Consider the following 20,208-nt stretch of genomic DNA (forward strand, 5'->3'; position numbering starts at 1 on the left):
TTTTCTATTGCAATGAGCCTCAGTCTGTTCAACTTTGCTGGTTTAAACTTCTCAGATGAGGTAACATCCTTGTCAATAATTTACACCTCCTCAAGTGCTTCCATATTTTTCTCAAATGGAGACCAGCAGAGACTTTGGGGAAATTCAGCACTAAGTTAGAGGCCAGAATTAAAGGAATACAGAGATCTCAGAAGATTGTAGGGATAGAAGGGCTTGCATACATTGTGAAGGGTCAGAGCTGTGTATTGCTACAATAACTGGAACTTTAATGTTTTTCCAGACTGGGAGTCAGTGTAGATCAGCAAACACAGGAAATGAAGAGTCAATGAGTTTTGGTGCAATTTGGGATACAATGAACAAAGTTTTGAATGAGCTAAACAGGCCAGGCTGGATAAGATTGAAGGGTCTACTTCCTTAAAGTTTATTGGATTAGGATAATAGTATGTCAGCTTTATTGTCACTTGCACTGATGTCAATTTTGGATCTGGGCATTTTCAAGTGAATTCAAATTGTAAATTTGTCACCACAGGATTTGAACTCAATTCTCAGAATTGTTAATCTTTGTGATTTTCCTGATTCCACAGAACAACTGCAAGTTTAGCTGTTGGCCTTGGTTCTATCAAAGTTTTGTGTTCCCCCCACCACAAACACACACAGCTCACCTGGTGACACATCAGGATAGATTTCAGACTGTCTGGGCCTCTCCGTTCTGGAATGTGACAGGGATCGCACTGGGCTTTAGGTGCTGTTAAACGTAGGCCCAATTATGTTTTGGTTTACTTCTCCTACTGTGTGCTGTGCTTGAATTCAGCTCAGACCCAGAGATGAAAAGTTCCCTCTCCTTTCATGGTGAAAAAAAAAAGATGGTGTTTGAACTAGATCTGGGCAGCAGTAATCATATTTTCATAGGACATACACTGAGCCCACAATCTGACATTAAATAACACTGAATTGTGAATGCCATTGAGGGTTATAAAACTGTAGTGGAAAATGGAAAGATATTGCAATAGTGCAAATGGGGATGATTATTCTCTGGTTGGGATTGAGGCTCACTATTGGGACAGTGAGTACAAAGAGAATTTTACTCTGTTTCTAACTCCACCCTGTTCATGTTCTGGGAGTGTTTGAAGGAGGAAAGTGCAGAGAAGCTTTGCTTTGTATCTCGCTCCATACTGTCCCTGTCCTGGGAGTGTTTCATGAGGGACAGTGGTACAGGGAACCTTATCCAGTATCTAGCCCTGTGCTGTACCTGTCTTGGGAGTGTTTGATGAGGGACAGTGTAGTGGGAACATTACTCTGTATCTAACCTCGTGTTGTCCCTATCCTGGCAGTGTTTGATGGGACAGTGTAGAGTCACTCTTGCCTCAATAGTGAAGCTTCTACAGTTCACTGCCCTCCAGTACAAACACCAAAATCTATTGAATTGTTCTGATCTGGAACAGTATTCTCATCAGTATTTTGCGCTTTCTTACAGAAATCTGGCACAAATGAACATCTGTGCTGTCAGTCAAAAGAAATCTAGATGTCTTCAAACAACATGATTCCCATCCTGATTACAGAAAGACTCTCTGATCAGAAACTAACAAAGTGCTGCAATGGCAGTAAGTATATTTTTGTTGATGCAAATGTAGGAGGATCAATGTCTAGAGGTCATATATTTAAAATCATTAACAAACAATAACAAGGGAAGATGAGGCGAGGTTTCTTCGGTCCAAGAGCTTCCAGGTTCTACCTGATAGGATGTTGGAATGTGACTTTATAAATCATTTAAAAGGGAGACAGACAAGTTTCTGCACAGGAGGAACTTCAACACTTTTGGACAAAGAGTATGGATTATGGCTTTTGTCTGTCTTAAACGTTCTGTGAACACAGACAAGTTTTAGTCAAGAATGAATGATTTAATGTTTTCAAGACAGAGTTAGATCCAGTTCTTAAAGCTAAAGGGAAGAAAACGGGAACAGGGGACTGATTTGGATGATCAACCATGTTGAATGGTAGAACAGACTAGAAGGGCTGAATGGCCTTCTTCTGCTCCAGTTTCCTATGTGAACATGCTTAATATCTGGAACAAGATTAAAAGCTACCTTCATGATTAAGTTTTTTTTAATTTTGGAACCTGCTGCATATCAGATCTGGGCAGAGATTAATGCCACTTTAAGAGACTTCAAATTATACTTAAATCTAAATAAAGATTCTATTGTCTGATATTGGCTGAGAGCACGATTTCGTCCTAAGGGGTGTGACCCACTTAATAAATGTTGAAATCATTAGTCAACGGAAATCCGCCTTGATTTCTATCTGGAACATGCTCAATGACTGAGCTTCCACAGCTCCCTGTGGGAGAGAATTCCAAAGATTCACCAACTTCAGAGTGTAAAAAAACCTTCTTATCTCAGTCTTAAATGGACTACCTCTTCTCCTGAGATTATTTCCCCTGATTTTAGACTCTCCAGCCTGAGAAAACATCTGTGTGTTCCCTGAGCAGAGGGCATTACCTTTCAATTTGTGCTTCCTTCTTTTGAAAGTGATGTTTGTTTTGATCAAACAGCTGCAGTAAACATTGTGAACTGGGACTTTCTGGTAGCGCTCTTGCCTTTGGACCAGTGAGTCCAAGACTTATCCAGAAACTGAACCCCAGCATCTGTGCTGAGTTGAAAACAAAAGAATTGCTGGAGATCACATTGGGTCAGGCAGCATCTGTGGAGAGAAAGCAAGCTAATATTTCGCATCAAGATGACTATTTATCAGAGTTTAGATCAGCATCGAGAGAGGGGAACTTTGGAGAGCCCAAAAGTAGAGACACTGGGTACAAACCAATCACTGTTCCCAAAATCTTTGCCAAGGCATTCACTACGCTGTCCCAGTATCTGTGGATCTTATGGCATGTCCACAGAAAATGAGTGAGGGTACCAACTTCTATTTTGCATTGAGGGAACATTGGAGATGTTCCTGCCTTGAACTTTGCAAGTTGCTATGGTGCCATGTGAGCCCTATGAAGTATCTTCAATTGAATAAACTGAGTTCTATTACAAATAGAGATCTTCCTAGCATTTTCCCAGACATCCTCCCACATCTCTAAGGAGATTTCTATCCCAAACTTTTGATTCCAGGTTTAAATAACTGTTCTATGTCCTTCGATATCTTATTACATAGTAAGTGGTAGAGAGTACTGACTAAGGGTGAACTCATCAGCCGAAACACTCTCCTTTCCATAACTGATTTATGAGGATTAATTATCAATGTGGTCTTCTTTTGTATGAAGTTAGCAAAGAGTACAATAGGTGAATGGGGATGGAGATGATAGGTCAGAGAGGAGGGTGGAGTGGATGGGTGGGAAGGGAGATTGACAGGTAGGACAGGTCATGAGGACAGTGCTGAATTGGAAGGTTGGAACTGAGGTAAGGTGGGGGGAGGGGAAATGAGGAAACTGGTGAAGTCCACATTGATGCCCTGGGGTTGAAGTATTCCGAGGCAGAAGAACATGAACACCTCATCTTCAGTGTCTCTACTTTTGAGCTTTCCAAAGTTCCCCTCTCTAGATGCATGTGGGAGGAAATTATTCACTATCCTTTCCTTTTGTGTGAGGAAAAACATCTTAGTAAATTGGGGATTCTGGACTTTCGAATTGGCATAGGATAGTTATAGAATATATCCCCTTAACTTCCTTATGAATATGGTGCACCAAAATATGGAATTATTTTATAGAACAGGGCAGCCCTTTTTGAACTACATTGACACAGATTTATCAGCCATATTGTTTAGGGCCTTTGCTTACCTTTAGGGATGGTTTTGGCTGGTTCGGGGGCTCCCAGGAGGAAGAATCCCATATAAATATGGGTTTTGTTATGACTTGATATTAATTTATTTTGAATATGTATCCAGTTATTTATTTATGTATTTATTTTCTTTTCTCCTTTTTTGGGTTATTGTTAGTAAAGTATGACATCCTATTTTGTGTTTTGGTAGTTTGTAGAATAGATTAGTCGTTAGTTTTCTTAATTTTATATTGGCGTTGTTATTATATTGTAAAGTGGAATACACTATTTTGTACTAATTTTGTAACTTTGCAAAATATCTCAAAAAATGTTTTTTAAAAAGGCATCTGGATGGGTGTATGAGTAGGAAGGGTTTAGAGGGATATGGGCCAAATGCTGGCAATGGGCTAGGTCAGTTTAGGATATCTGGTCAGCATGGACGAGTTGGACCGAAGGGTCTGTTTCTATACTGTACATCTCTATGACTCTAACAATAGAGACATTCTCCTCAGTGGCTGTTGCAAAGCTGATCCTTCAAATACTAAAACAGATTAAATGGACTGTTGCTGTTTATGGGAGTTTGCTGTGTGCAAATTCAATGCACAAATATATAATGGGAAAGGGCATAGTGTCTTACCCGGACATAGTTATGCACGTAGCCCCTGCCCTGGGAGTGTTAGATGGGGATAGTGTAGACAGAATTTTACTCTGTATCGAACCTCATGCTGTCCCTGCTCTGGGACTCTTTGATGGGGACAGTATAGAAAGAGCTTTATTCTGTATCTAACCCCGTGGTGCCATGCCCTGAGAATGTTTGGTGGGGACAGTGTAGAGAGAGCTTTACTCTGTATCGATCCTGTTCTATAACTAGCCTGGGAGTGTTGCATGCTGATACTAACTGCACTAACAATTCTGCAGTTTAACAGGCATAAATTACACAAAAAGGGAGAAAGATCAGTTGTGCTGAGCCATCTTATTTCCTGGATAAACTCCTGATGCAGTGAAATTGTGCTTTGTGTAAACAAGGAATTCCTATAAAAGGAATTTACTGGGATACATACTTAGCTCAGGTAATAAATAGTTTAATTTAGAAGGTTGAATATATTATGCAAATGAAGAAAGGGCCGACACATTTTTATTGCATGTTAATACTTAGTGCGAGGATGCTGATTTACATAAAATCTAAATAGGACCAGTCACTATGCAACAGATCAGTAACCAAGGCAACAGACCCTGTGTTAACTCTCATTGACTTAAACATGTCACCTGAACAAAGCCTTGTCATAAGAATTTTTTTGTATTGAGTGTGAATCCTTCTGTTCACATCCTGTCTTGCCAAGACTCAGTGGGTGCAGGCACCTCCCATGTTTTCCTTTACCATATGGAATAGAAAGATCCCATTTCCAATCCGTGACCTCAGGCAGCGTGCTCAGTGTCAATGCTGCAATTCACTGGGGATTCCAATTGATCCTTAAATGTTTATGCAGAGCCCCCACTGCTGAATCTTGATGGTTGGCACTAGCCTGCCAGTCATCCTTGGGTGGCATGTCAGAGGCACCCTCCTTCCCCGCCCTGACCTCATATAGGGTTCCCAGGTGTTTACTTTCCAGCAGGGGTTGATGGATCATCGCTGGATAGTGTTCAGAAATCGTGTTTCCTTTGTCAGGAAACCATCTGTAATAATGACCCCAAACCAACCTTGGGTAGTTTGACATTGTACCATCTGGCCTGGACTATTTACCATCCAAACCAGGTTTAATCCATGAAAATGCTGAACTAGAATGTGGGAACATAAGATCCAGAAGCTGGAGTAGGTCATTTGGTCCCTTGAGCTTGATTCTATAAAATCATATGTGACTTTCCACTTCACTTTCCCAGCCAATCCTCATAAGCTATTGGTTACCAACAAATCACGACATGTCATAGGATCACTGCTGGACTTCAGACTCAGTTTACTCATCCTTTAATATTTCCTAATACCCACCAACTCTTTTTTTAAAAGAAATTTATAGAATCTTACTGTGTGGAAGCAAGTCATTTGGCTCATCAAGTCCACACCAATCCTCCAAAGAGCATCCCAGCCAGACCCAGCCCCTTACCCTGAATTTCCCATGGTCAATCCACCTAACCTGCACATTTTTGGACTGTGGGAAGGAAACCACACAAGCACAGGGAGAATGTGCAAAGTTCACACAGACAGTTTCTTGAGGTGAAATTGAACCTGGGTCCTTGGTGCTGTGAGCCACCATGCCTACAGACTCACTAGCAACCTGTGGTGAAGCATTCCACAATTAGTAATCTCCCCAGATGGCTTCACATACAATTATACAAATGTTTCTTTTGTGTTTTTACCCTCCTCTAGTTTTGAAGACGGACAGCAACAATTCACATTTGCTTAGTATCTTTGGCTTGTATAATGACCAAAGGCACTTCCCAACAGCTTTAGAATGCTACCACATCTACCTTGACAAGTTCCTTGTGAATTTTGAATGGTTCAATTAGGTCTCCCCTTACTCTTCTACATTTCAATGCATACAGGCTTAATCCACTCAACTCCTCATCATAAGACGGTTCCTCCATACCTGGTAACAGTCAACAGAACTTTCTTTGGACTGCCTTTAATGCCAGTAAATCTTTCTTCCGTAAAGGGACCAAAACTGTTCACAATATGCCAGTTGTAGTCTGATGAGTGCCTTGTTCAATTTTAGCAAAACCTCCCACTTTTATATTCCATTCTCTTTGACATAAAGGCCAACATTCCATTTAATCTTACTCCTAGAGGGACAGCGATATATTTCCAACTCAGGATGGTGAGTGACTCAGAGGGGAATTTGCAGATGGTGGTGTTCCCATGTTTCTGCTGCTCTTGTCCTTCTAGATGCTTGTGGCTTGGGTGTTGCTGTCCAAGGTACTTTGGTGAGTTGCTGCAGTGCATCTTGTGGATGGTACACACTGCTGCTACTGAGCACCTGAAAGAAAGTGAGGACTGCAGATGCTGGAGAGTTAGAGTCAAAATGTGTGGTTCTGGAAAAGCACAGCAGGTCAGGCAGCATCCAATGAGTAGGAGAGTTGACTGATGAAGGGTTTATGCCAAAAACATTGACTCTCCACCTCCTCAGATGCTTCTTGACCTGCTGTACTTCCCAGCACCACAATTTTTCACTCAGCTATTGAGCGCCATTGTTGACAGGAGTGGATGCTTGCAGATGCTTGCAATCAAGCTGACTGTGTAGCCTTGGATGGTGTCAAGTCTCTTGAGTGATGTTGGAGCCGCACCTCCAGGCAAGTGGGGAGAATTCCATCACACTGTTGACTTGACCTTTGCAGATGGTGAACAGGCTTTGGGGAGCAGGATGCGAGTTATTCACTGCAGGATTCTTAACACTGAACCTGCTGTTGAAGCCACTGTATTGATATGGCTAGGGAAGTTCTGTTTATGATCAAAGGTAGCATGCAGATTAGGAATGGTTACATAAAATTTGGGGGGTTGGATCACTCAGTTAGCTAGATGGCTGGTTTTCACTGCACTGTGACACCAACCTGTGGGATCAATTCCTGCACCAGCTGAGACTAACATGAAGGACTCTCCTTTAAAACCTCTCCCACTCATCAGGTGACCCTCAGATTAAACCACCGTCAATTGTCTCTCTTTAAGGAGAGCACAACCCCATGGTCTGGTACAACAATGGCAACTTTATGTAAAGTTGGTGTCTTCTAACTAAGTTCTTAAGGAAGAGAGGAAGGTGAAGAAGTTTAAGAAGTGAACTTCAGAGTAGGGTAGACCTCTGGTCAGCACTGGTGGAATAACAGGAATAATGAGAATGCACAGGAAGCCAGAACTTGATCATAGCCAGTATACTTCTAGAACTAGAACACAACAGCATAAGAACCAGAAGTTGTTTCTCCCTAACAATTAATGGCAAGCAACTCTTGAGTCAAAGTCGAGTCGGACTCACTAATGGCCGTCCTTGTAACAAATCAGGCAAACCGCACAATGGGAGACACTTGCTGATGGGAGGTTCCAACAGAGATTGTATCCCCCAAAGAAAATGTCAAATAGCACAGGGAAAGAGAGACAAACAAATTTGTCTGAACATTGGATCTGGCAGGAATGTAAAGCCAATGCAAATAACAATCCTGTCTCGGTGAAAAATGTGCCATGCATTGTTTTATAACACGCAAAGGTTCATGCCCACTGAAAAAATAATTCGGGAAATATTTGAAGGGAGAAACATTAGAGGGCTATGGGGAAAGAGCAAAGAACTAGGATTATCTAAAAAGAGCTACCAAAGAGCAGGCTGAATGGCCTCCTTCTGAGCACTTGAATGTTGTTGTTTGATTCAGAAAAGCTGCTATTCCCTGTGGAAATCACTGCTGCATTACTGTCAATTTATATCTTGCTTTGTGGCTGATATAAGTCCATAGTTAAATTGATATGAGACTCCCCTCTGCCCACGCTCCCAAATCGCCTCTTCCTCCAACCCCACTCTCAAACATATCCCCCCTCCCCACCCACCCGCGACGTAGTTAGCTCTCTATCGACATGCACACAAGCTGTTTTTCCTCCAGACTACCTCCCCCCCCGCCCCCACTTACTTCTCCTAAGGCTCTTGTCTGAGGGAGTTGGACAAAGAAGCTCCATTATACCATAGCCAGGGAAAGTTCCAGCCAACAATACGGACGGAGGTGTCAATAGCAGAGTGCGCATTGTGCACGCCTGAGAACTCCTTTCAAATCTCTGTCTGAGTTCCAACGAGTGATGGCATTGTGTCCAGTTAACTCACCCCACCCCCAGCCGACCCCACTCAGCTCTGACCCACAGCGAGCGTGCAATATTTCAAACCCCACGAAAACAGTATCACAATAACGTGAACCAAACAGATGATTAGGTCTTTCTCCTTCTGGAAAAAGACAGTTTGTCCATAAATGTCGCCGTACGTTCAGCACTCAGTGTCAGGTGAAATAAAGTGATTATTTCAGGTTTATAACCAAAAACAGATCTTTCATTTCTGTAGCACCTGTCAAGATCTCTGGATGTCCCGGAGCACTTTACAACTAACATAGGAAGTACGGCAGCCCATTAGTGCACAGCAAGATTCCACAAGCAGCAATTAAATCAATGGCCTGATTTGTTTATCTGTTCTGGGTGGGCTTGCTCCACAGATTGTGTCATGATCTAGGCACAAACTTTTGCTGCAAACTTGCACAGGTACAAATCAGGAGCAAAAGTGACCACAAAACACATTTCTACAGGAATTTAAGATGTTTTTGCTTAAACTTCAATATTTCGAGGATTTCATTTTAATTTCTGCACCTAACATTCAGAGGATATGTTTCAACCTTTTAATGCTCAGCGTACATGGAACTGAGAGATCAGAAATGGGTCACCCATCCATTGCTGTTTTTCTCATTCCCACACACACCCTCTCCCCATGTTCCTCTGTGCCCTGAAGAAGTCATATCGCACTCGAAGCATTAACTGTTTCGCGCTCCGCAGACCTGCTGAGTTTCTCCAGCATTTTTATTTAAGATTTCCATCTTCCGCAGTCTTTCGCTTGTATTAACCCTCAATCCCACTTCCCCTTCGCCCCGTATCCCTCAAATCTACCACTCGCCCTCTCCTCCTATTCGTGAATCCCAGGTCCCTACCGCCTCCGCGTTTCCCTCAAACCCACCTACCCAGCTCCGTGCAGGGTACTGTGATTAAATTGTTCGGCAGTTTCTCACACAAACATGGCACTCAAATTCATTGTAAAATCAACGTATGCAAATGAGTGGTTTTTCTTCCCTGACAGAGTTTGTTGCTAAGTGACGACAGAAAGAATGAAAGAAAACAGCATGAATGTTTAAAAAAATAATCTGATCAGGATTTAACCTCGTAAGCCACCCAACGTGGAGAAATAAAAAGGGTCTTAAATGAAGTTGTAGATGATGGATCAAGCATGGAGCATTCAGATGTAAACATAGGGTGAAGGGACAAAGCGAAATTGCCAATGGGAATCTAGAATTTTCCAGAAAGAGAGAGAAATCTACTTGATGGGCACCCTCCTTTGGTCAAATCTAAAAACCAGATCAAAATATAAAATCGGAGAGTGAACAGCTGGAGTGAGATTGTGGCTTCAATTAGTGGGAGTAAGGTTCCTTTATCTAAAACAAGTTGATTTTTTTTAATTTGACATATCGTGATGGTTTAGAGGAATCGCAGACTCCTGCTCCCCCACTGTGTTTGCCCATCATTAAAAACTTTTACCCACCACCTCCATTTCACAGGGAGCAGCAGTCCATCATAACTCCTGAGAATCTCTCCCTAACTGGTCTACGGGTGTCCCTACAGCACGTCGACGGCAATCATTCAAGGAAGGAACTCACCCCCAGGTTCTCAAGGTGCACCTGGAAATGGACAAAAATTCTGATCCAGCTATTGATGCCCACATCCCCTGAATGAATATGCTTTTACATTTTATTTTAATTTAAAAATAATTCAATTTAAACAATTATTTTAACAAATAAATTGATTTATTCCGCCTTGTACTTGCTGATTGGTGACAGCCTATTTGTGCACAGCAAGATCCCACAATCATTGGGTGATGGTTGAGGAATGAACAATAGGCAGAGAGCACCTGGTTAAATCTCCCTTCTTCAGAAAACTGCCTTGGGACTTTTCACATCCACCTGATAAGGCAGTGGGGCTGCAATTTAACATCTCGTGAGGTTAACAGCCCAGCGCTCACTCAGTTCTACACTTAACGGCCTGGACAGGGTGGAGTTTGGGAAGATGTTTTCATTGGCAGGAGAGTCGAGGGCACAGACTTCGAGTAAAGGGAAGACCTTTTAGAGCAGAGATAAGGAGAAACTTCTTTAGCCAGAGAGTGGTAAATCTGTGGAATTCATTGCCACAGAAGGCTGTGGAGGCCAAGTCATCGCGTATATTTAAAACAGAGGTAGATAGATAGGTTCTTAATTGCTAAACAGTGCAAAGGTTACGGGGAGTAAGTGGGAAAATGGAAACCTATCAGCTGTGATCGAATGGTGGAGTAGACTTGATGGGCCAAATGGCCTAATTTCTGCTCCTATGTCTTATGGTCTTATGGGTATCAGGATTATGTGCTCAAGACTCTGAAGTGAGAGTGTGAAATCACATCCCTTGGGTCCAGAGGAAAAGGAACAACCCACTGAGACCCTGGTTGGTATGACTAAGGTGAGAGTTGCAGGAGGCAAATGGAGTGATGGCTGAAGAGGTGAGTTAATAGAAAGAGGGAAGTGAGGAGGGTGCATTTAGATAGGACCCTTTCTCTCTCAGAGTGTGGTGACTCTGGAACATTCTTCCCCAGTGAGCAGTAGTGGAGGGATTATGAAATATTTTAAGGTAGAGATGGAGAGACTCTTGGCTTAGAAAGAAGTCAATGGTTATTTGGGTTTGGGGAGTGCGGAAACAGGAGTGTGGAGTTAAGGCTACAATCAGGTCAGTGGTGGAGCAGGTTGGAGGGGCCAAACGGCCTATTCCTGTCCCTATTTGGCATGTTTATATGTAAAGAATGTTCAGGGCTCTGTCAATCAGAGGAAGATGGTGAGGTTGGTGAACTGCAGAAGAGGATGCAGTGGAGTGAGGAACGTTGTGTGGAGAGAGGGATTGGGATCAGACATAAGAGAGGGATCGAACGAGGGATGAGGGACAAACCAGAAGTGGAATAGTGGAATAGTGAAGGACTCATAATCTCAAATCGAAGACATTCCATGGAATGCTCGGATTGGGGTGGGAAGCAAGGTCTGTGGTGATGATAACACCTTTGGAGTTACAATCCGCAAAATTACGAAGCGATCAGTCAAAATATGAACTTGTCCAGTTCAACAATGATCAGGAAGCGACATTGAGAAATCTGAGCAGTGCGGGTGCTGCGTGGGCAAGAAAATAGTAGCAAAAAATAAAACACAGGCAGAACAAAGGGGACCTGGGCTGTGGTGAAAATCTTTGTGTCGGTCCTTTCAGTCTCTCGTGAAAGCCGTTGCATTGTTCACTGCAGAGTCTCACGTTCCAAAATCAAAATAAAACTTAGCTTTTCTGTTTCAACCCATTTATCTAAGGGTCTCAATTAAACCTGAAATTATAGCTGAAAGTAAAATTCTGCATTTAAGAGAGCATTTCTCAGCTGCCTCATTTTTATTCTCTTTTATAATTTTAATTTGGGTAACTTTTTGTCCTCAGAATTTATTCCTTGGTATTAATTGTTAATAAAAGACTGTGCAGCTGCATCTTATGCTACGCCTGTTCATGTGCCAGCCTGCCATTATCTTAGAGGGTTCGGGATACCATCTGTGTACCAGGTTACAGAGAGAGGGGGAGAGAGAAAAAAAACATTGTGATATGCAAATTGTAAGGCCATGCAATTAAAATGAATAGTGAGGCTGATAGGTAAAATGGGAGCTTCATCTTCTGTCAGAGACACAGGCCCACTCACCAAGGATATGTTCCTGTGTGATTTTGAAGGGCATGAATTTCTGCACTGTGAATCTGTGTGCATTCGGTCCATCTGAGTATGTTTTTGTACATGTACCTATCTCTGTGAGGCTGCACTCAAGTGTGTTTGTACGTTAGTCTGTCGGAAGGGCAGGTCCATCTGGCATTAATGCCTAAGTGGCTGGGTATATTCTGTAAACATGCCATGTGCCTGTGTCTGTATGTTTGCATGTCTGTGTTTCTGTACACATTATTGCCTGCCTGCATCTGGATCAATGTGTGGGAATATGTGCAACCTAAACAATAAAAGGTCATTGAAAATCAAACATAAAATCAAGATGAGATCAAGGTCAAGGACTGAAGGTTTTCAACAACCCCCCAGTTTTCCATGGTCTGTGCACCCTTTTGTAAATTCCACACCTTCTTTCCCGGGTGCAGTTCCACAAGTGTCAGGGCTATTGGGAGCTGGCCTGGCTACCCACTGTTTATGTGATACAACCAGAACAATTTGCACTTACATAGCACCTCTAGGAGAAAAATGTCCCAAGGAGCTTCACAGGGAGTTGTCAAATAGAATTTGACACCAAGTTATGTATGGGATCCAAGGGTAGATGGAATTGGCCACCAAATATTGGCCCAGGATACTGGGAATAACTCTCCCATCTTCTTTGAAATAATCAGCATGAACTCTTTTATATCCAGCTAAGAGAAGGGCTAAGGGGACCTCAGTTTAACATCTCGTCGTCACCTTCAACAATCCAGTTTTGAGTTTGAATTATATGATCGTGTCACTGGAGTCTGGCATGAACCCACATTGTACTGATTCACAGGAATGAGTGTTACCCATTACATACCTGATGACCCATTAGTTTACTAAGACAAGAACAGTAGTACTGAAGATTTTTTTTGTCTCCTGCTGAGATAGAACAGCTAGATTTTTTGAATGATCATTGTGCTAAATTACCTTTCCATGTGATTTCTTTTCACCCTTGTCTGGCATGCTGTCTTGTGTTTGCCGATCTTTCACATGTTGAAATCATTTCTGTGATCATTGCCCTCTCTATGGCAAATCTAGCCACCACATTTCTAACTCATGTAGTCAACGCGAGAATGTTGGACAGGTTAGGCCTAGACCCATTGGGGTTTATGAAAGGAAAAGCATTTGAATTGAACCATATAAGATCTTGAGAGAACTGGATAAGGCAAAATCCGGAAGCATCTTTCCTCTTGTGGGGGAGACTAAAACAAGAGGATAAAGTTTAAAAATAAGAGGCCTCCTTTATAAGACAGAGATACAGGTTTTTATTTTCTGTAAAAGGTTGTGAGTTGGGAGTTCTCTTCTGAAGAAGGTATCGGAGGTAGTTTTTTAATTAATTCAAAATTGATTTAGATGAATTTCTAATAGACAAGAGGGTCAAGGGTTATAGACTACAGACAGGAAAGTGGAGCTGAGACCACAGCCAGATCTGACACGATCTTATTAAATGGTGGAGAGGAGTCAAGGCACTGAATGGCCTACTCATAGATTCATCGAGTCACACAGCATAGAAGCAGACCCTTAATCCTAAACAAAACTGGTCCCACCTGCCTGCTCCTGGCCCATATCCCGACAAAGCTTTCCTATTCATGTACTTATCCAAAAGTCTTTTAAATGTTATAATTGTAACCCACATCCACAACTTCCTCAGGAAGTGCATTCCTCCTACTAACTCTCGACAAAGGTCTGCGACCATTAGTCTGCACAATAAAATGACCAGAAACGTTAGCAAATATCACATAAGTAATCCAAACCTGTCATCAGCATCCACTGATTCCTTTTCACCACCATTTCTCTTCCATGTTTCTCTCTCCTGTGTCACCTGAATTTCCAGCACTTTGCCTAGTTCCATTCAGCAATGGAACCCTAACCCAACCCGAACCCAAACCCTAACTCGAACCTTAACTCTAAACATAACCCTAACCCTAACCTGAACCTGAATCCTAACCCTAACCCTAAACCCAACTTTAACCCTACCAGCAAAGGAACCCTAACCCTAACCCAAAAGCTAACATGAACCAAAACCGAACCCAAAACCTGACCATAACCCTCACCCTAAACTTAACCCAAACCCTATCCCTACACCTAGCCCTAAACCTAAACCGAACCCTAACCCTAAACTGAACCTTAACCCTAGCCTTAAACCTAACCTGAACCTGAACCTGAACCCTAACCTTAACCATAAACCTAAACCTAATCATAATCCTAACACTAATTTAACCCCAACTCCATCCCTAACCCGAACCCTAACCTGAACCCTAATCCTAACCCTAACCATACCCTAACCTTAACCACAATTCCAACCCTAACCCTAACCTTAACCCTAACCCGAATCCTAACCTTAATCCTAACCCTAACCCGAACCATAAACCTAACCCTAACCCAAACCCTAACCTTAACCACAATTCCAACCCGAACCCGAACCCTAACACTAACCCTAACCCTAACCCTAACCTTAACCCTAACTCTAACCTGAACCCTAACCCTAACCCTAACCCTAACCCTAACCCTAACCCTAACCTAACTCTAATCTACCACAAGTATCTCTAACTCCTGTGCTCGCTATTTGTTTAATACATTCACGTTCCAGCAGGGATCACTTGGGGAATCAGTGATCAACAGTTGGGGTTCATTTCTGCCATCCGGTCTGCTGATGATTTGGAAAGTCTCAGGTTTGATCTACTCATTCCATGTTGAAGCTGACTGCAGGCAATTGGTGATTATAAACCTAGGATGTGGGGCCAGGGGAGATGGGGATATGCAACATGGTGTTAGAATCTTTTGGTTAAAAATCAGCAGATTACCACAGACCTGCAGAATCTAGAATTCTATATCTGCCTCCTTATTTCATTTGTTCACAGGATTTAGGCCAGCATTTATTGCCCATCCCCAATTGCCTAAAGGGCAGTTCACAGTCAACCATATTGCTGTGGTCTGAAGTCACGTGTAGAGCAGTTTGGATAAGGACAGCAGATTTCTCTTTCTAAAGGACACTAATGAACCAGATGGGGTTTTCTGACAATGGGTAAGTGCTTGCTCTTGGCCTAGCTTTCTATTCCAGTTTTTTTTTTATTGAATTCAAACTTTAGTATCTGGTTGTGGCATTTGAACCTGTGGCCCCAAGATATTATCCTGGAATTCTGGACTACTAGTCCAACTACATTACTACTCTGCAAAGTATGTGTGTTTGTGTCTATACAAGTATGCAGTTAAAGTTTTGTGAGTGGTGTGTCATTTGTGTGTTAGTGTTTGTGAATGTGAACTTGTCTGTATGTGTGTCTGGACCGAGGGCAACTCCCTTAAGACTGGGCTCTTTGGTGGAAGTATGTTGGAGGGATTGGAGCAGAGGGCAATTAGTCTGCTTTCTTACTGCTCACTCGTTTTGCCCCTACATGGATGCTTGCTCACAGGATTCCCACCTTGCCTCACCTTTTAACATAGACAGAAGGCAGCTAGTCATGTTTGCCAGCAGTGGACAGTCAAGGGAGGGGCGGGCATGTTGACATGTTGGTACCACACTATATCAGTGTCTCACCTATCGCATTGAGGAGGTTCACTGAACCCAAAACATTAACTCTGATTTCTCTCCACAGAAGCTGCCAGACCTGCTGAGCTTTTCCAGAAATTTTTGTTTTTGTTTCTGACTTACAGCATAAACAGTTCTTTTGGCTTTTATTGCCCAGTGGAAGGGGCTGGTGAGCTGTAAGTTGCAGCAGTGATGTGCTGAGCTGTTTTACAGGCAAGTCTGAGAGGTGTCATGCCGATACAATAGAACCAAATTCCTACAGTGTGGAAGCAAGTCATTCAGCCCAAGTACACACTGACCCTCTGAAGAGTGTCCCACTCCTCCACCCTATCACGCTGCATTTTCATGGTCACTCCACCTAGCCTACACATCTTTAGACCCCATGTAGACACAGGGAGAACGTGCAAACTCCACACAGACAGTGGCCTGAGGGTGGAATTGAACCCATGTTCCTGGTGTTGTGAGACAGCAGTGCTAACCACTGAGCCACCATGTTGCCCGCAATGCTGACATCTGTGGCTGGAAGGTGCTGGAGGTTGGTGCCCGTTACAACAGAGATGTCGCCTCCAGCAGTAATTCTTTGGCTTTCAAGCGTTTTGAAGCATCCTGAAGTTAATGAAGACACAAGTCATTTTGCTTACTTATGGGACCTTACTGTGCATAAATTGGTTGTCACATTTCTCCTGACTACAGAGATGTCACTTTGAAGTGAATCATTGTGCATGAAAAATACTTTAGGGTTCCTGAGGGACCTGATAGGACGCTTCATATAAATCCAAATCTTCTCTTTGTGTTTAGTTCTCAGTTTTATTTTGAGTCTTGCCCTCCTGAGCTGTCAGGCTGCATTACTTTGCTTTCTGAAGCTTATTGTGGATTATAAGGATAGTTCTGCTTTGAAGATTGTGAACTTTAAATGGTGAAATAGTCAGAAGTTGAAGAAGGGAGTTCAATACAATGCATTATTAAATGTGATCCCTGAGCAGACCACACCTGGGATAAATATAACAGGTTTCAAAGGGTTCACAAAGATATGACAACCTGATTTTGTGAAACATTTGTGAACAACATATAATCATAGAATCCCTACAGTGTGAAAACTGGCCATTCGGCCCAACAAGTTCACACCGACCCTCCAAAAAGCATCTCATTCTCTGCCTAATCCCTGTAACCCTGCATTTTCCATGGCCAATGCACCTAACCTGCACATCTCTGGTCACTATGGGCAATTTAGCATGGCCAATCCTTCTATACTGCACATCTTTAGACTGTGGGAGGAAACCAGATCACCCAGAGGAAACTCACATAGACACAGGGAGAATGTGCGAACTCCACACAGACAGACACCCAAGGATGGAACCACTGAGCCACCATGCCATCCTCTTTATAGATCATAGAAATATACAACACAGAGACAATGTAGCAGAGGTTTAGATTGTTAGGTGGAATGAATGGCTTGTCTAATGAGGTTGAATAGACTGAGCCTGTTTCTGCTGAAGTTGAGAAGATCAAGGGGTGACTGGTTGAAGTGTATAAGATCCTGACTGATCTTGACAAGGAGAATGTGAAAAAGATGTTTATTTTCACAGGTCAGTCCAGAACAATGATTTAAAATTAGGATTGCCCTTTTTGAACAGCAATAAGTAGAAAAACAAATTTTCTCAAAGCAGTGGGTGGAATTTGGAACCCAGATGAATCAGTCATGGTCTTAATAAATGGAGGAACAGGCTTGAGGCATAGTCGCCTTCTCCTCCTCAGCACATTTGTAAGTGAATGGAGATCAATCAGACAATCATATCTGTGCTAGGTCCTAGAGTAGCCCCACAGCCTGCACATTTGGGATGGCAGGTTGTCTCAGTGGTTAGCACTACTGCCTCACAACACCAGGGACCCGGGTTCAATTCCAACCTTAGGCAACTGTCTGTATGGAGCTTTCATGCTCTTCTCATGTCTGCTTGGGATTCCTCCCACAATCCAAAGATGTGCAGATTAGATGTGCTATATTGCCCATAGTGTTTGGGGATGTGTAGGTTGGGTGCATTAGTCAGGGGTAACTGTAGGGTAATGTGTCTGGGTGGGTTACTCTTTCAAGGGTCAGTGTAGACTTATTGGGCTGAAGGGCCTGTTCCCACACTTTAGGGATTCTATGATTCTGTATCCCTATAGGTTCCTCATGACCAACTTGCATTTTGCATTTTGAAATGATTTATGGAATCCACTTCTGACACCTTTTCAGATGGAATGTTCTAGAATTCAACAACTGCCTGAGTGAAAATATTTGCCTTCCTCGCCTCTTCCGTCAGGTGGAAGATGTAAAAGCTTAAACACACATACCAACAGGTTCAAGAACAGCTGTTATTAGACTGCTGAACAGACCACTCAGATTTCAAATCTAATGTTGGTCTTGCTTTTGCACACCTCCTGTGCAGCTGTAACTTTGTATTCCACACTCTGTCTAAACACCCTGTGATCTGTATGTCCTTGTATGTTATGGCCTGCCTGTACTGTATGCAAAATAAAACTTTTCACTGCACTAATGTACATGTGACAACAATAAATCAAATCAAATCACTTCTCTGGACATTTTTTTGCCAATAATTTTAAATTTACAATCTAATTAAATTTAAATTTAAGTTTTAAATTTACAATATAAAATACATTTCTTCAAGAGTCCAATCGTGTAATATCTTAACAGCCAGGATAAGGGTTGGGTCATTATAGTTGGAAACCAGAATATGTTTCATTTTTGTATGAATGGTTCAGACCAGGTTGCTCTTCATGTGTGTATAACACATGGAAGAAACTTTAATGAGTTCTCTCTCTTCTGTCCTCTGGCTTCCCGTGGCTAAGATCTGTAGTTTTGGACATACAGGTTCACTCCTCAAGTGATGACAATTTCCAAGACCTGCTCACTTTCTAATCATTTTGGGTTTTTCATTCCCCAATGTTATGTAAATCTGAATACTGTGTCAGCGACAATGTTCGTATAGAAAAAGAGTTGTTAGAAGGTGTGGGGATAGAGAGAGATGAAGAAAGACAGGGGGAGGGTGGTGGGTGGTGGATTGCATCTAGTAGCTTGCAGTGAGAGTGAGAGTGAGAGAGAGCAAGAAGGAGCGATTTCCAATAATGATGTCTACTTTCTTGGATTAACCTCTCTCCTGGCCAATTGTCATCACATTGTTGCTCTTTATACTGTAGCAAGATAACAGGGGCGTTTCCAATGCTATCCCTGACTGGCTTTCTCTCTCTCTCTTTCTCTCTCTCTCACTCTATTTCTCTTTCTCCCTCTGTCACCTTAACCACCCTTTAGCTTTGAAATAGGTTTTAAATTATTGCCAAACTGTCCCTCTCTGACCCAGAATTCAGTGGCAAGACAAGGCACGGTTGTGATATTTAATTCCAGACAGAAAAGATGGGAGAGCTGTAGCCATCATGCTAGGTAATGGGATGGTTTTAATTGAGAGAGTAAACAACTGTCACTTTACCCAATCCTGTCACCTGTATAATTAATCCGTATGACAACAACAATTTGAATTTATCTGGCACCTTTCAAGTTGAAAGCACTTCATGATTGCTTTTGAAAATGATGCTTGAGACAGAGCCACATAAGGAAACATAAGAACAATTGACAAAAAGCCTGATCACCAGGGTATGTTTTTAGGACCATCTTTAAAAAGGAGAGATGGATAAATTAGGGAGGCAATTCCAAAATGTTGGGTCTTGGCAGCTGAAGGCACAGCCACTGGTGGTGGACCAATTAAAATTGGGGGTGATGAAGAGGCCAGAATTGGAGGAGGGCAGAAATCTCGATGAGTTGTAGGTCAAGAGGATGTGACAGTGCGAAAGAGAGAGAAAGAGAGAGAGAAAGAGTGTTACCTTGCCAAAGTGCCAACTTTCTGGACCGAAGTTAAAATGAGGAGCCATCTGACTGTTCAGCAGCATGTAAAGGGTCCATCAAAATTAGTTCTGCCATTGTCTGAGCCAATGTTCCTCCGTCCAATGAAACCAAAAGTAAATTGTACCCTGCTGAATGTGGGTTCTTACTGTGCACAGAATAAATGCCAGTGCTTCCCAAATATTACAATGTTAAAAATCACACAGCACCAAGTTATAGTCCAACAGGTTTATTTGGAAGTACAAGCTTTCGGAGCACTGCTCCTTTGTCAGGTAGCTAGTGGCTACTGTATTACAATTCATTTATGAAGATTTCATCCAACCTGAGAATATTCACCCACCCCTAAGGAAATTCATCTGCAGCAAATTCACCCACCCTAAGGAAATTCACTTCCCTAGGGAAATTCACTCACAGGAAATTCATACTTTAGGTAAATACACCCACAGGATTACAAGTATTACAATGGCTGTGAAATGTTTAAGGATGATGTCAGAATGCAAAAGGGTAATTAGATTACATTACAGTGTGGAAACAGGCCCTTCG

At 42.4% G+C, this 20,208-nt stretch overlaps 1 long non-coding RNA gene across 7 annotated transcripts in view; it reads left to right on the plus strand.

The window, feature by feature from the left end:
• LOC122565455 overlaps positions 1-20,208 on the plus strand; it is a 139,926-nt gene that overhangs the window by 80,719 nt on the left and 38,999 nt on the right. For 6 of the 7 annotated variants that reach the window (XR_006316177.1, XR_006316175.1, XR_006316179.1 and 3 more), the window contains exon 3: positions 1,475-1,601. This is a non-coding gene — a long non-coding RNA (uncharacterized LOC122565455). Of the gene's footprint in view, positions 1-1,474; positions 1,602-15,108; positions 15,273-20,208 lie in introns of all 7 variants that reach the window. The other variant, XR_006316176.1, reaches the window with a different exon arrangement.

This window comes from Chiloscyllium plagiosum, chromosome 31 (genome assembly GCF_004010195.1).
Source record: "Chiloscyllium plagiosum isolate BGI_BamShark_2017 chromosome 31, ASM401019v2, whole genome shotgun sequence".
Classification (NCBI taxonomy): domain Eukaryota; kingdom Metazoa; phylum Chordata; class Chondrichthyes; order Orectolobiformes; family Hemiscylliidae; genus Chiloscyllium; species Chiloscyllium plagiosum.